The sequence below is a fragment of the Octopus sinensis genome, linkage group LG2, assembly GCF_006345805.1.
Source record: "Octopus sinensis linkage group LG2, ASM634580v1, whole genome shotgun sequence".
Lineage (NCBI taxonomy): Eukaryota > Metazoa > Mollusca > Cephalopoda > Octopoda > Octopodidae > Octopus > Octopus sinensis.
Window position 1 is genome coordinate 68,951,279 of NC_042998.1, and position 16,477 is coordinate 68,967,755.

At 39.9% G+C, this 16,477-nt stretch overlaps 1 protein-coding gene across 1 annotated transcript in view; it reads right to left on the reverse strand.

The window, feature by feature from the left end:
* Positions 1-16,206, reverse strand: part of LOC115228079 (DNA-directed RNA polymerase III subunit RPC2) — a 139,033-nt gene extending 122,827 nt beyond the window's left edge. Inside the window, exon 1 of the mRNA XM_036513923.1 lies at positions 16,188-16,206. The gene's annotated coding sequence lies outside the window, so the exon portion shown is untranslated. The remainder of the gene's footprint in view (positions 1-16,187) is intronic.
* Between the last annotated feature and the right edge of the window lie 271 nt (positions 16,207-16,477).

Consider the following 16,477-nt stretch of genomic DNA (forward strand, 5'->3'; position numbering starts at 1 on the left):
CAAGCAAACAAATTAACACACTGACACATATATGTCCCAGTTGGAGACTAGCAGTGTAAATGTCACTATTTTGAGAAGCCTATAGTCATGGTATGCACAAGAGACCAAGGAAAACAGATGTTGAGTGATGATGATGATGATGATGATGATGATGGTGATGGTGGTGGTGGTGGTGGTGATGGTGGTGGTGGTGGTGGTGGTGGTGATTAGATAGCTAGATAGGTAGATAGATAGACAGAGAAAGCTAGATAGATAGATAGCTAAGTAGATAGATAGATAGATAGATAGATAGATAGATAGATAGATAGATAGATAGATAGATAGATATGTTTCTTTATTAGCCACACAGGGCTGAACACAGAGGGGACAAATTACAAAGTAGAGTTTTTCTGTTTGGGGAGGTAAAAAAAAAGGTGGGGGTAGGTTTTCGATCAAAAGGGATTGTAGGGAAAAAAATGATCAATAGGGATCGTGTATCACAGAAATGTCATGATGTAAAGTGTAAAGGGGGAAACAGATAAGGTTTATCCGTGGAAAGAAAAGCCTATGGAAAAGACCACAGTTACCTCGGTCAATAATGTCACATGTTAGCACATTTATTTGCAAGTGAGTAACTCTGTTTTAAATATTTTGGGTTCATAGGATTATGCCCAAGGTGGCTTCGTCATCCATACGTGCCATCCTTGCTACATTCGCCTATCCTTTTTTGAAACATTCGCTAGAGAAAACTTGCCTCTCTACTCTCACTTTCCTTTTCAAGTGACACTTGAAGAAGTTGATGAGAGATTGAACAGAGGGGAAAGTGTTTGTCTCTAATTCTTTTAGATGTGTCCACCAGATACATTCTTTCGCCATAGCCACAAGTATGATGAAAATAGCTCTTCCTTCACATTTGAAGGAAGAAGGCGTGATGATATTGATGATAGACTCAGATAGATAGACAGATAGATAGATAGATCGATAGATAGATAGATAGATAGATAAATGAATAGACAGACAGACATAGCTAGATAGATAGATAGCTAAGTAGATAGACAGATAGCTAGCTCACTAGATACACAGACAGAGAGAGAGAGAGTGCTAAAAACAGACAGAGAGTCAGACAGACAGACAGATAGACAGACAGACAGGTAGATAGATAGATAGATAGATAGATAGATAGATAGATAGACAGACAGATAAATAGATAGATAGATAGACAGGACATAGCTAGATAGACATGATAAGTAGATAGACTGATAGCCAGCTAGCTAGATAGACAGACAGATAGACAGACAGACAGGTAGATAGATAGATAGATAGATAGATAGATAGATAGATAGATAGACAGACAGATAAATAGATAGATAGATAGACAGACATAGCTAGATAGACAGATAAGTAGATAGACTGATAGCCAGCTAGCTAGATAGACAGATAGATAGACAAAAACAGACTGAGAGACAGACAGATAGATAGATAGGATAGACTTCTTTCAGTTTCCATCCACCAAATCCACTCGCGATGTTTTGGTCAACTTGGTCCAATAGTAAAAGACATTTGCCCTAGGTGCTATGCAGTGAGATTGAACCTGAGACCAACTTGAACAGTTTTAGTCAAACAAACCAATCCCGGTAGTTATTTTTTTTTTCAAGACTGGTACTTATCTCATCATTCTCTTTTTGCCAAACTGCTAAGTTCCCAAAACTAACACACCGACACCAATTGTCAACACACACTCACACACACACGCACAACAGGCTTCTTTCAGTTTCCATTTACCAAATCCACTCACAAAGCTTCAGTTGGACCATGGCTACAATAGAAGACACTTGCCCAAAGTGCCACACTGTGGGACTGAACCCGGAACCATGTGGTTTGGAGGCAAGCTTCTTGTTACACAGCCACACCTGCACCTATGAATGCCATTTCTTATTTCTTTATTGCCCACAAGGGGCTAAACATAGAGGAGACAAACAAGGACAGACAAAGGGATTAAGTTGATTACATTGACCCCAGTGTGTAACTGGTACTTAATTTATCGACCCCGAAAGGATGAAAGGCAAAGTCGACCTCAGCGAAATTTGAACTCAGAACGCAATGGCAGACGAAATACCGCTAAGCATTTCACCAGGCATGCTAACGATTCTGCCAGCTGGCCGCCTTCTATGAATACCTATGACTTACCTATACTTACCTATACCTACCTATATATACCTACACTTACCTATGACTTGTTTGTTAGTGCATTGTCAAAGATAGCTATATCAATATTTATGTATATTTATTGGATGACTCATTCATGATCACGCGACTTCATTGTTGAGGATGGCATTAGTCAACATTTATGTAGAGGAATGGTCATGTGGTAACAAGTTTGCTACCCAACTACATGGTTTTGGGTTCGGTTCTACTGAATGGAACTTTGTCTTCTACTATAGTCCTGGACTGATCAAAGCCTTGTGAGTGAATTTGATAAATAGAAACTGAAAGAAGCCAGCCAAATTATCATATATATATATATATACACTAGCGTAGCTAGAGTGTGTGTACCACCTGGAACAGCCCTTCTGCTTGTTGCCGCTGGACCCCACAATGAACACATATTGCCTACAGCAGACCCAAAAGTGCCACCCTATTAAAAGTGACCCCCTAGCTATGCTAGAACACACACGCACACACACATGCACACACACACGCACACACACTCACACACATATATACATGGTCTGATCAATAAGTATCCAGTGTGCTTGAGGAAACCTATTGAGTCAAGTACATCAACATCAAAATAACAATCAAATGGAAATTGTAGTTGTGATACCCATGGCAGTGGCACGTAAAAAGCACCATCCGAACGTGGCTGATGCCAGTCCCGCATTGGCCGGCTTCTGTGCCGGTGGCACATAAAAAGCACCAAACGATCGTGGCCGTTGCTATCCTCCTCTGGCCCCTGTGCCGGTGGCACGTAAAAAGCACCCACTACACTCATGGAGTGGTTGGCGTTAGGAAGGGCATCAAGCTGTAGAAACACTGCCAGATCATTCTGTAGCCTGGTGCAGCTTCCTGGTTTCCCAGATCCCTGTTGAACTATCCAACCCATGGAAAATGGACGTTAAACGATGATGATGATGATGATGATGATGACTGTTGCTATAGTAACGAAGCTAAAGCATGGAGAGTGAAACTGCTTAGCACAGATTGACCTTGGACACTGCTGCACATGTACACTAAGTTTTAACATTCTAGCTCACTTCTACTGTTTACAACAGTGCTTGGAAGGAAGGTGTGTAGCGGTGTACACTCTGGCTATGCTAGTGTTTATATATGATAATTTGGAGTGCTTCTTTCAGTTTAGTTAATATTTATGTACAGGAATGGTTATGTGGTAACAAGTCTGCTACCCAACCACATGGTTTGTAGCTTGGAAGGAAGGTGAGGGTTGGCAATGAGTACAATGAAGAATTCAAGGTACAAGTAGGGGTTCACCAAGGATCAGTGCTCAGCTCCCTCTTGTACATCATAGTTCTCCAAGCAATAACAGAGGAATTTTAGGCAGGCTACCCCTGGGAGCTCCTCTGTACTAATGACCTTGCTCTTGTAGCTGAATCACTACAAAGAACTAGAGAAGAATTTCCAGGTATGAAAGCAAGGTATAGAATTGAATGGCCTTAGAGTTAACTTAGCAAAAACCAAAGTCTTAGTAATTAGGAAGGCAGACAAATCACAAATCCCTTCAGGTAGATGGCCCTGCTTGATCCATAGAAAAGGTGTAGGTAGAAACTTCATAAGATGTACTCAGTGCAAGCTTTCGACATAAAGCTTTCAGAGGAAGGTTAACAAGGAAACTAGCTTTTGTATGTGGAAGATGCACAGGTACAATAAACGCTGAAAATGTGCAGAAAATAGACTCCATCAACTGCCAGTAGGGCAAGCTAGAGGTAATAGATAGCTTCCATTATCTAAATGACCAAGTTAGAAGTGGAGGTGGATCATCGGAGAGTGTAGCTGTGAGAATAAAATTAGGCTGGGTAAAGTTCAGAGAGCCCCTACCTATATTGGCAACAAAAGATCTCTCTCTCTCAGAATGAAAAACAGATTGTATGATGCCTGTGTGTGAACAGCCATGCTACATGGACTGTGACAGCTGAGGACATGCCTAGGCTTGAATGAAAAGAAGCCAGTATGCTTCACTGGATGTGCAATGTCAGTGTGCATGTTCAACAGTGTGTAAGCATCTTGAGATAAGATGCATAAGAGGCATTAGATGTGATGTGCAAGAGAGACAACTGTGCTGGTATGGTCATGTGATGCACATGGACGGGGACAGCTATGTAAAGAAGTGCCAATCTTTGACTGTGGATGGAACCTGTGGTAGAGGTAGACCCAGGAAGACATGGGACAAAGTGGTGAAGCATGATCGTCAAACTTTGAGCCTCACAGAGGCAATGACTAGCGACCAAGATCTTTGGTGATATGTTGTGCTTTAGATGACCCGTCAAGCCAAGTGGTGGCTGGTACTGGTGTCATGTAACTGGCACCCATGCCAGTGGCACGTAAAGAGCAGCATTCAAGTGTTGAGCCTCATGGAGGCAAAGTGGCTGAGTTCCTTTCAAGCATAGGACCTCACAGAGGCAAAGTGGCTGAGTACTGTATGAAGGTTGTGCCTCACAGAAGCAAAGTGGCTGAATTCTGTATGAGCATTGTGCCTCACAGAGGCAAAGTGGCTGAGTTCCTTTCAAGCATTGGGCTGCACAGAAGCAAAGTGACTGAGCTCCTTTTGAGTTTTGGGCCTCAAAAGAGGCAATGACCAAGATCTTTGGCATTATGCTGTGCTTGAGAAGAAAACCCATCAAGCTGAGCAAAATTGCAGTTGTGGCAGATACCGGTGTCACACAAATGGCAGCCGTGCTGGTGGCACGTAAAAGCTCTTGTTACACTCTCAGAGTGGTTGGTGTTAGGAAGGCCATCCAGCTGTAGAAAACCATGCCAAATCAAACTGGAACTTGGTGCAGCCTTCAAGCATACCAGTTCTGGTCAAACTGTCCAACACATGCCAGCATGGACAATGGATGTGTTAAATGATGATGATGATAAATAGACAGACAGACAGCTAGATAGATAGATAGATAGATAGATAGATAGATAGATAGATAGATAGATAGATAGATAGATAGATAGATAGATAGATAGACAGACAGACAGACAGATAGATAGATAGATAGATAGATAGATAGATAGATAGATAGATAGATAGATAGATAGATAGATAGATAGATAGATACGACAGGTTTCTTCCAGTTTACCATCCCAGATGTGTAAAATACTTTTATGTGGTTTACAAATGATCACAACTGAAGTATTTTCTGGCTGTGAGGAGCAAGCCTAGTTTTTGGATTAAAGCAAGATTATCAAACATGTGACCCCTTGGCTTATTTTTATGAAAAAAGAATAATTGGGCTGTCAGATAAATTCCATTTTTTTTTTTTTTCATGTATTCTAATCCTCTCCAATGTTATTTGAAATAACACGAAAAAAATTTTTTTTTAATGTTTTTTTTTCAGCTCTATTTTCCCTCCACAACTTCTGTGTATTGTTTTTGAAATTTGAATAAACTTTACTTCTTTTTAAATATACAAAACGATGGAATGTCAAATAAAAGAAAAAAAACCAAGCAAATTTATTTATTTACCTCACCTATTAAAGTGGTGGTGGTGGTGACGGTGGCATGTTGCCAACCCTCACTTGTTTTCAAGTAAGCTAATATTTTCTCATGACCAGCAACGTCTTGGAAGATTGGAAACAAAGGACACCACTTGTATGCTGGTGACTCTCGCTTACAGCTATCATATAATGTAAAGATGAGGAGACAATAACACACAAACATTTTCTATAAGCTTCCTTCTCAACTGATTGTGCTTCTTCTCTCATTCAATTCATATGTGGTTTGTGTCTGATGAATGTTTGAGGTATTTCTCAACATATGAAACTATTAGTAGCGCATGAAAGCGTATTGTGTCTATTAAATAATATTTACTTCTCAGCAGATGGAGTATGTTTTTTGCTGATCTTTTCATATATATATATATATATATAGGAGTGTGGCTGTGTGGTAAGAAGCTTGCTCCTGACCACATGGTTCCGGGTTCGATCCCACTGTGTGGCACCTTGGACAAGTGTCATCTACTGTAGCCTCAGGCTGACCAAAGCCTTGTGAGTAGATTTGGTAGATGGAAACTGAAAGAAGCCTGTCACACATATATATATATATATAAAAAAAATATTATTTATTATATATGTGTGTGTGTGTGTATGTGTGTGTATGAATTTGTATGTCTGTGTTTGCCCCACCCCACCATCGCTTGACAACCTATGTTAGTGTGTTTACGTCCCTGTAACTTAGCGACTCGGCAAAAGAAACTGATAGAATAAGTATAAGTCGTAGGCTTATAAAGAATAAGTCCTGGGGTCGATTTGTTCGATTGAAAGCAGTGAAAGCGGTGTATGTATATATGTATATGTATATATGTGTATGTATATATATATATATATACACACACATATAAAATATAAGTAAGATTCAGTTGAATGAGGTACTTAAATTGAGGCACCTTGTTATATCAGACTAATAAACACACACAGCAACAATATTGTGTAAATATCAAACTTGAGAACAAATTGAAACCTGTACTTCTACTGTTACTCATTTATATACATAGTCTGATAAATAAGTATCCTCAATGTTGCCATAGTAACTAAGCCAAAGCACACAAAGTAATTCACTTGGCACAGATTGACCTTGAACTCTGTTGTGTGTGCACTAAGTTTTAACGTTCTAGCTCACTTCTGCTGTTTACAGCAGTGCTTGGAAGGAAGGTGTGTAACGTGGGATCATCGCATTGACCATGACAGAGAAAGTTGATGTGGTGATACCTGCTCAAAGGCCAATGCAAAGTTGCTGAAAGTGTATGGAGAGGAGTGTATGAGCTGCACACAGGTGTACGAGTGGTTCAGATGTTTGCAAGATGGCCCCAAAAAGTGTCGATATTGGCAAATGTTCTGAGAGACCCCACAACCAGCAGAACTGAAGAAAACATCACAGATATGCGTGCAGCTGCGAGGGGAAATCATTGAATCACGATCCGTGAGTTATCAGTGGATGTGCAAATTAGTTACGGTTCAGTTCAGTCTATTATCACTGAAGATTTGGGCATGAGTCACATGTCTGCCGAGTTTGTGCCAAAACTGCTTTTACTGACCAAAAAGACACTCAGGTTTCAATTGCACAGGATCTCCTTGATTGTGTTGAGAACAATGAAAATTTTTTGAAAATTTTGTGTAGGCCTCTGAGCAGGTATTGCCAAGCTTTTTGCAAAATTCGATGCAGATTCTGTGCTCAACTTTCTTTGTCATGTTCAATGCGATGATCACACACTACACACCTTCCTTCCAAGCACTGCTGTAAACAGTGGAAGTAAGCTAGAACATTAAAACTTAGTGTGCATGCACAGCAGACTTCAAGGTTAATCTGTGGCAAGCGGCTTCCCTCTGCATGCTTTAGTTTTGTTACTATGACAACAGTCCGGATACTTATTGATCAGACTATATATGTGTGTGTGTGTGTCTTTGTGTCTGTGTTTGTTTCCCACCGCTTGACAACTGGTGCTGGTGCATTTACATTTCTATAACTTAGCAGTTCATCAAAACTGACTGATAGAATAAGTACTAGGCTTTAAAATAATAATTGCTGGTGTCGATGCATTCAACTAAATATTCTTATGTTTTAAACCTAGTTCCTACTCTATTGGTGTCTTTTGCCAAACTGCTAAGTTATGGGATGTAAACACACCAATACCAGTCGTCAAGCAGTGATGGGGGACAAACACACACATACATATATGATGAGATTCTTTCAGTTTTCATCAACCAAATCCACTCACAAGGCTTTGATTGGCCCAAGGTTATTGTAGAAAAGACACTTGCCCAAGGTGTCACGCAGTGGGACTGAACCTGGAACCATGTTGTTGTGAAGCAAGCTTCTTACCACACAGCCACACCTGCACCTATATGTGTATATTTCTTTTTAACATCTACTTTTCCATTCTTGCATTGCTTTATTAAAGCAGAATTTCTATGGGCTGTTGCTCTCCCTCTATACCAGTGGATCTCAACTGGTGTCCTTGAAGCTCCATATAAGATTTTGTTGTTAAATTTTTATGCACAATAATCTGGTTATATTACTTAAATACACAAAATATTTCAGCATTTTTTACACAGATAGAAAGAGGCCCTGACCTGATCTGGTGGCTGTTTATATATATATCATGCGGATAGTTATGTGTATTTACTTAACAACTTGTTCACTATCACTTGCCTTTTCAATACAGATAGTTTAGTTGATGTTGATGTCAATAAAATATTAAACAGGCTGGATTTGACAGTGAAATGAACTACAAAAAACTTTATAAGTAGCTATATTATTAGTCATGGACTTCTATAATTTATTTACTCCGTGCATAATTAATTTCTATGTAAGCTACTTTGCTACATGTTCCATGCATTTGGTATATTGATTCTTATAAATGGGTAAACCTGTTTTCTTAATGCATGTCATGGAAATATAGAATTCCATTATGACTAAACAATACTTTAAAACTTCAACATTTATTTTCTTCAATTTTTCCAACTACTATGGGCACATTTTTTGAATATCACATGTCTAACACTTGTGAATATATCTAACACTTGTGAACATGTGTAACACTTGTGAACATGTCTAAACTGGTGAACATGTCTAACACTTATGAATATATTGACCTTGAACTCTGCTGTGCATGCACACTAAGTTTTAATGTTCTAGCTCACTTCCACTGTTTACAGCAGTGCTTGGAAGGAAGGTGTGTAGTGTGTGATCATCGCATTGAACATGACAAAGAAAGTTGAGCACAGAATCTGCATCAAATTTTGCAAAAAGCTTGGCAAGACCTGCTCAGAGGCCTACATAAAATTTTCAAAAAATTTTCATTGTTCTCAACACAATCAAGGAGATCCTGTGCAACTGAAACTTGAGTGTCTTTTTGACCAGCTGAAAGCAGTTTTGGCACAAACTCGGAAGACATGTGAGTCATACCCGAATCTATAGTGATAATAGACTGAACTGAATCATAACTAATCTGCATATCCTCTGATAACACACAGATGGTAATTCGATGATTTCTTTTCTTAGCTACACGCACATCTGCAATGTTTTTCTCGGTTCTGCTTGTTGCGGGTCTCCCAGAACATTCGTCTCTATCGACATTTTTCGGCTATCTTGGAAATGTCTGAACATTCGTACACTTGTGTGCAGCTCATACACTCCTCTCCATACACTTTCTGCAAATTTGCGTAGGCCTCTGAGCAGGTATCACCATGGCAACTTTCTCTGTCATGATTAATGTGATGATCACATGCTACACACCTGCTAAGCACTGCTGTGAACACTAGAAGTGAGCTATAACGTTAAAACTTAGTGTGCCTGCAGAGCAGAGTTCAAGGTCAATCTGTGCTAAGCAGCTTCACTCTACTATGTATATATCTAATATAATAAATCCGAAAACTAATTTCTGTGTGTCAGTGTGTCACACTTTGATCCCCTTTCTCACTATTCAATGACATTTCCACTTGTGAGTAATAGTAGGCATAAACATGGTGATAGCAGTGGTGAAGACAGAGAAAGAGAGTGAAAGAAAAAGCGAGAGAGAGAAAGAGAGATAAAGAAATTTAAGGAGAGTTGATATTTTATTAAAAGTAGTAGTGTTGATGGTAGCAGTGGGAGTAATAATGAGAGAGAGAGAAAGAATGGGTATGTGAGAGAAAGAGGGACTGAACACTAAACCAACATACTCAACTAACATACTGAACAGTGATAGTAATGGGGGTGATAGTAATAGTATGAGCTGTAGTTGTGATAGAGGCAGAGATGGAGGCGATGATGGTGGTGGTGGTGGTGGTGGCAGCCAAGGCTGTCAGGGATGATAGGTAATGATGGTGGAGCGGAAGGCAGTGCTGGCAGAGTTTCTACAGCTGGATGCCCTTCCTAACGCCAACCACTCTGTGAGTGTAGTGGGTGCTTTTACATGCCACCGGCACGAGGGCCAGTCAGGCGGTACTGGCAATGACCATGCTCAAATGGTGCTTTTTATGTGACACCTGCACAGGAGCCAGTCCAACAGCACTGGCAACAACCTCGCTCTAATGGTTTTTCTCGTGCCACCAGCACAAGTGCCAGTAAGGCAACGCAGGTAATGATCATGCTCCAATGGTGCTTTTTATGTGCCACTGGCATGGAAGCCAGTTTGTTGCTCTGGCAATGATCATGCTCGCTTAGTGCTCCACCAGCACAGGTGCCAATATATATATATATATCACAGGCTTCATTCAATTTCCGTCAACCAAATTCACTCACAAGGCTTTGTTCAGCCTGAGGCAGTAGTAGAAGGCACTTGCACAAGTTGTTATGTAGCGGGACTGAACCCTGAATCGTGTAGTTGGGAAGCAAGCTTCTTACTACACAGCCACATCTGTGCCTACACTGTCATGCCTGCACCTAAATTAGGATTAGGGTTAGTGTTTCTTGATGCAGAAATTTAATCCCTTTTAATCCATTTTTAAAACATGAATATTTAAAGAAATCTGCAAATAAAATTAAAGCCAAAAGATTTTAGGTTTATGATGTGTATTGCATAACTGTGCTACACATTCTATATATAAGATCCCCTCCTCCTATGGCCCTCCCCTCACAAAAGATTTTTGTCTTGCAAGGTACTTGGTGACCCTGTCAGTGCAGGTGCCACTTAAAAAGCATCCAGTTCACACTGTAAAGTGGTTGGCATTTGGAAGGGCATCCAGCTGTAAAAACCCTGTCAAAACAGACACAGAAGTCAAGTGCTGGCTTCTGCCTGGTCAGCTTCTGTCAAATTGTTCCACCCATGCCAGCATGGAAGGCAGATACTAAATGATGATTATGATATTTTGTTCTGTGTGTGCAAGTGTATGAGTGACTCTGTGTGTCTGTGTGTGTGCATGTATATATATATAATGCATATATATATTCATATATATATATATATATGTGTATATAAAAACTGGTGCTTCATAGCGCCTTTGTAATATGTAATTCTTATACACACACACACACACACATATATATGTATATATCAATTTTGCTTATATAAGTGTATATATACACATACATATATACAAACATATATATAAATGTATATATATATACATATATAAATATATATAAATATATATATATATATGTATGTATGTATGTATGTATGTATGTATGTATGTATGTATGTATGTATGTATGTATGTATGTATGTATATACATACACTTATATATTATATACACACACACATGCATACACACACATGCACATACACACACATATTCTTTTCTACTCTAGGCACAAGGCCTGAAATTTTGGGGGAGGGGACCAGTCGATTAGATCGACTCCAGTATGCAACTGGTACTTAATTTATCGACCCTGAAAGGATGAAAGGCAAAGTCGACCTTGGCGGAATTTGAACTCAGAATGCAAAGATAGATGAAATACCACTAGCACTTTGTCCAGCATGCTAACATTTCTGCCAGCTTGACACACACACACACACATATTGTTTACACGATGGTTTCAGATTTTGACCTAAGGCCAGCATATATGGGGAAAGGGCCAAGTTGGTTACATTGATCCCAGGGCTCACTCAGCTGGTACTTATTTTATTGACCCCTAAAAGGATTAAAGGCAAAGTCGACCTCAGCACAATTTGAACACAGAATGTGAAGACAGACAAAATGCCACTAAGCATATTGTCCGCCATGTTGGCAAATTTGTTGGCTGGCAGCCTTATATAATGTATATATTAAACTATTTTGATTGATTGTCAGAGTTGAAATGCATTTTTATAATTTCCTTTTATGGTAAGTTACTCAGACCTGAAACATAAGCAAACTTTAAGAGGGAAAAAAAATCTGTGTAGCTCTCTTGTAACGAAACTACCATGTTTGATATAACAAATTTATGCAGAATTTTGATGAAATTAGTTGCCAATGCAGTTGCTTATTTGCCAGGCAATACCGAGTTTTCTTACAATTTTGCATACACACATATACACATATAGTCTGGTGGTTTTACCTGCCATGAAATGTTCTGCAGTGCTGTCAGCTCAATATGCTACAACGCAATTGAATACATGGGTGTGTATATATATGGAAGAACTACTATGAAAGACTATTAAATGCAGAGAATAGATGTGAGAAAGGGAGTCTTCCCGATGTGAACCCAACAGAGGGACAAGCTATCCTAATTGATAGCTGCATGATAGATAAGGTAATTAAAGATATGAAGACAGGAAAGGCCCCTTGGTCCATCAGGAGTCATTACCAACATGCTTTAAGAGATCTGGCTGAGTTGGATATAGTTCTGCCACCCATATAATTAATAAGGTTATTTAGGAAGGCATAATCCCTAGAGACTGGTGCAGCAGCATCATAGTCAGCTCCTATAATGGCAAAGGAGATCCCTTAGATAGAAATAATTATCAAGACATCAAATTGCTGGACTAGAGGATGAAAGCTGCAGGGAAAGTTATTGCCTAATTAATAAGGAACCGAATTAGACTAGATGAAATGCAGTTTGGCTTTCTCCCAGGGAGAAACACCACACATGCTATTTTCGTAGTCAGGTAACTGCAAGAAAAGTATTTAGTTAAGAACAAGCTGTTGTACTTGGCTTTTGTTGATCTAGAGCAGTGGTTCCCAGAGTGTGCGGTATTGATCCCCTGGGGGCAGTGGAAAGTTCCAAGGGGGCATTGAAGAAAAGTGGGGTGATATTGGGGTGGCAATTTATGTACAAACAACAAAATAATGGGTTTGTGAGGTTAAGTTTTATTTGTGAAATACAGTTGCTTTGAATTTACTTCAGAAAGAGGTCTGTGTTTGCGATGGTTAGTTGGAGTGGGGGTGCTAAGAATGTAGCCTGGGTGTCAAGGGGGCGGCAGCCCGAAAATGTTTGGAAACCACTGATCTTGAGAAAGCCTTCAACAGAATACGTCACTCTGTGATATGATATGGTGGTCACCGAGGAAGCAAGGGATAGATGAATGGCTTGTGAAAGTAGTACAGACCATGCACAGGGGTACTGTTAATAAGATAAGAGTTGGCCATAGGTACAGTGATGAATTTAGTGTAGAGGTAGTTGTCTACCAAAGATCAGTCCTCAGCCCCTTCCTATTCATCATCGTCCTCCAGGCCATAATGAAGGAATTTAAGACTGGCAGCCCATAGGAACTACTATATGCTGATGATCTTGCCCTCATAACAGAATCTGTAATAGAATTAGAAAAGAGGTTCCAGATGTGGAAACAGAATCTGGAATCAATAGCAAAGGGACTTAAAGGAAACTTAGCAAAGGCAAAGGTCCCAGTGAGCAAGAAATAAGACAGGGCCCTTCAGTTTTCCAGTAAATGACCTTACTCAAAATGTAGGAAGAGTGTAGGCAGAAATTCTGTTCAGAGTATCCAGTACAAGCTATGGGCATACAAGAGGTACTGTGGAATGGTTGGAAGGTTAACAGAGAAAGTAGTGTTTGTCTGTGGAAGATGTACAGGAGCCATAAAGACCACAGATACATGAGAAACTGATATTTATAAATGTTGTGGTAGCTCTCTGGAAGTTATAGATAATTTTTGCTATAGATAGGTGACCCAATTAGCAGTGGAAGAGGTTTACAAGAAGTGTAATTGCTAGAATAAGAATAGGATAGGTAAAGTTCAGAGAGCTTTTGCTTCCATTAGCAACCAATGGTCTCTCTCTCTCTCTCTCTCTCTGAGTGAAGGGAAGATTGTATGATGCATGTATACAAGCTTCAATGCTGCATGGTAGTGAGACATGGGCCCCGAATGTGGAGGACATGTAAAGGCTCAAGAGGAATGAAGCTGGTATGCTCCACTGGAAGTGTGATGTCAGTGTGCATGTGTGACAGAGCAGTGGTGCATTGAGAGAGAAGCTGAGCAGAAGAGGATTAGATGCAGTGTGCATGAGAGAAGACCGTGCTAGTTTGGTCAAGTGATGTGGATGGATGAGGACAATTTCATAAAGAAGTGCCAGTCACTTGAAGTGGAGGGAATTCATGGAAGAGAGAGACCCAGGAAGACATAGAACAAAGTATTGAAGGCCAATTTCTAAACGCTGATCCTTACAAAGTAGATGAGAGAGGTTTGAGATATGTGGCACATAGCTGTACTCGTGAAGACCTGCCCACCACAACGGAACTGAGATCCTGAAACCAAGGTACCACATAAAAAGCATTGGTGTGGGTGCTGGTGCCATGTAAAAAGAACTGGTATTGGTGCCATATAAAATGTACTGGGGATGATGCCATGGAAAAAGCACCCAATATATTCTATAGAGTGGGTGGTGTTAGAAAGGGCTTCCAGCTGTAGAAACCAAGCCAAAACAGGCTTTGGAACTCGGTGCAGCGCACACTCTAGCTACGTTAGTGATCTCACCCACTGTACTGTAGGTATTAACGATGTGTGGAAACACTTCTAGAGAGTTTAAGTAAAAAATGTTGCTCATTCCAATCTCTATTATTTATCTAATTATATAAACTCTACAGATACTATGGCATCCTTGATGTATATCCAGTAGCAGGAGCATTTCCAATGCACAATGACATCCAGTGGATAATAAACGTGGATGAGTTTTGCAATAGCATACTTTAAGGTTTTTACCTAAACTTCTTTTAACTACACACACACACATATCCACCACATGATGCAGTCCTTGTCATGGTGTGGGAGCTTACGTACCTCAATAACACTGAGAGCTATACTAAGCAGAGTGAAAGCCTTCTGTGACGCGAAGGTAAAAGAGTAAAACAGTAGACTAAAACGAACCACCTCCTCTTTCCAGAGGTAAACATGGGTTTGTGTTAAAAAGCAGGGCGATGGTAAAGAATACGCACACCGGGTGCTTAGGGTTAGGGTTACGCCGAAAATGGGTGGTGTGCGTATTCTTTACCTCCGCCAAAAAGCAGATACAGGGAGAAGAAGGCCTTCAGAAAAGACGGCCCTGATTTGGGAACAGTGGAGGAGGGCCGTATACTCCAGAGGGAGCAAAAGATGTGTGTGTGTACACATACACACACATACATACATACATACATACGTACGTACGTACGTACGTACGGTATGTGTATGTATGTATCGATTGCATTGTCGCAGTTGAAATGCATTTACATAATTACCTTTTATGGTAAATTACTGAAACACAAGTTAACTTTAAGAGGGAGAAAAAATATGCCTATGCCCAGCTCTCTTGCAAATATTATAAACACTGTGTTTGATACAATAAATTTATGCAGAATGTTGAGAAATTAGTCGCCAGTGCTTACTTCCCAGGCAACACCGGGCGTTGATGCAAATCTTACATACATAATCATGTATAAATACTAAAGAAGACTACATTGAACGAAGGCTGCGAGCAGACAGAATGGTTTGTACACTGGACAAAATGCTTAGCGAAATTTCGTCTGTCTTCGTGTTCTGAATTCAAATTTCGCCGGGGTTGATAAAATAAGTACCAGTCGAGCCATATCGCGGTTTATCATTTAAGCTTACGTCGATTCCTCCGTGGTGGTGTGTTTTGCGTTTATAACAAAATACAAATTTATAAAAATAATAATAATAAAATATACAGTATTGTTTCTACTTTGCGGATTTTCACCTATCGCGGGGCGGAGGTTTGGAACGTAACACCCGCGATAGTCGAGGGATTACTACTGTATTCCTGTCGCCCAAAATTGATCACACCTTAATCAACTTACATATTCAAGTAACAGCCATATAATAAATGCATCATCCAGACTCGAACATCCCTGTCACAAAACGTGATTCGTTAAACACATGCCTTTGCCAAACAACAAAAGCTGGCGATTTAACAGCTTAAGTACTTCATTCTTGCCTGCTCGTCTTTCTATTTTTATACCTTAATAAAAGGTCCTCCTGCTCTAAGTAAAACTGTGATAATTAAAATAGACAAAGACGAATATTAAGGAAAAGGGCCCACCCTCGCGGATATATGTAATTATATACAAGTGTTCGCTGTCTTATATTTCTAGGTTATGCATTTGGGCAATTATATTTGTCTCCCTTACCTTTATAAAGAAGCCCCCACCACCACAACCACCACAGTCACTATCGTTAGTTGGTAGACGAAGTAGAGCAAAAAGATACACTGCTAACTGCTGCTTGCCTGCTGTCTGGTGTCGTGTTAAAACTTACAACGTTAATAAGACACGTGTTAAGTGAGTCACGTTTTTTAGGTTTTTATCCGATTGAGGTTTTATAGCTTGGAGAAGTTGGGCTTTAATATTACACATACAGTATATCCGTTGTAGCAAATGTGTGCGTGTGTGTGTGCATATATGCATGTATATACAAGTTT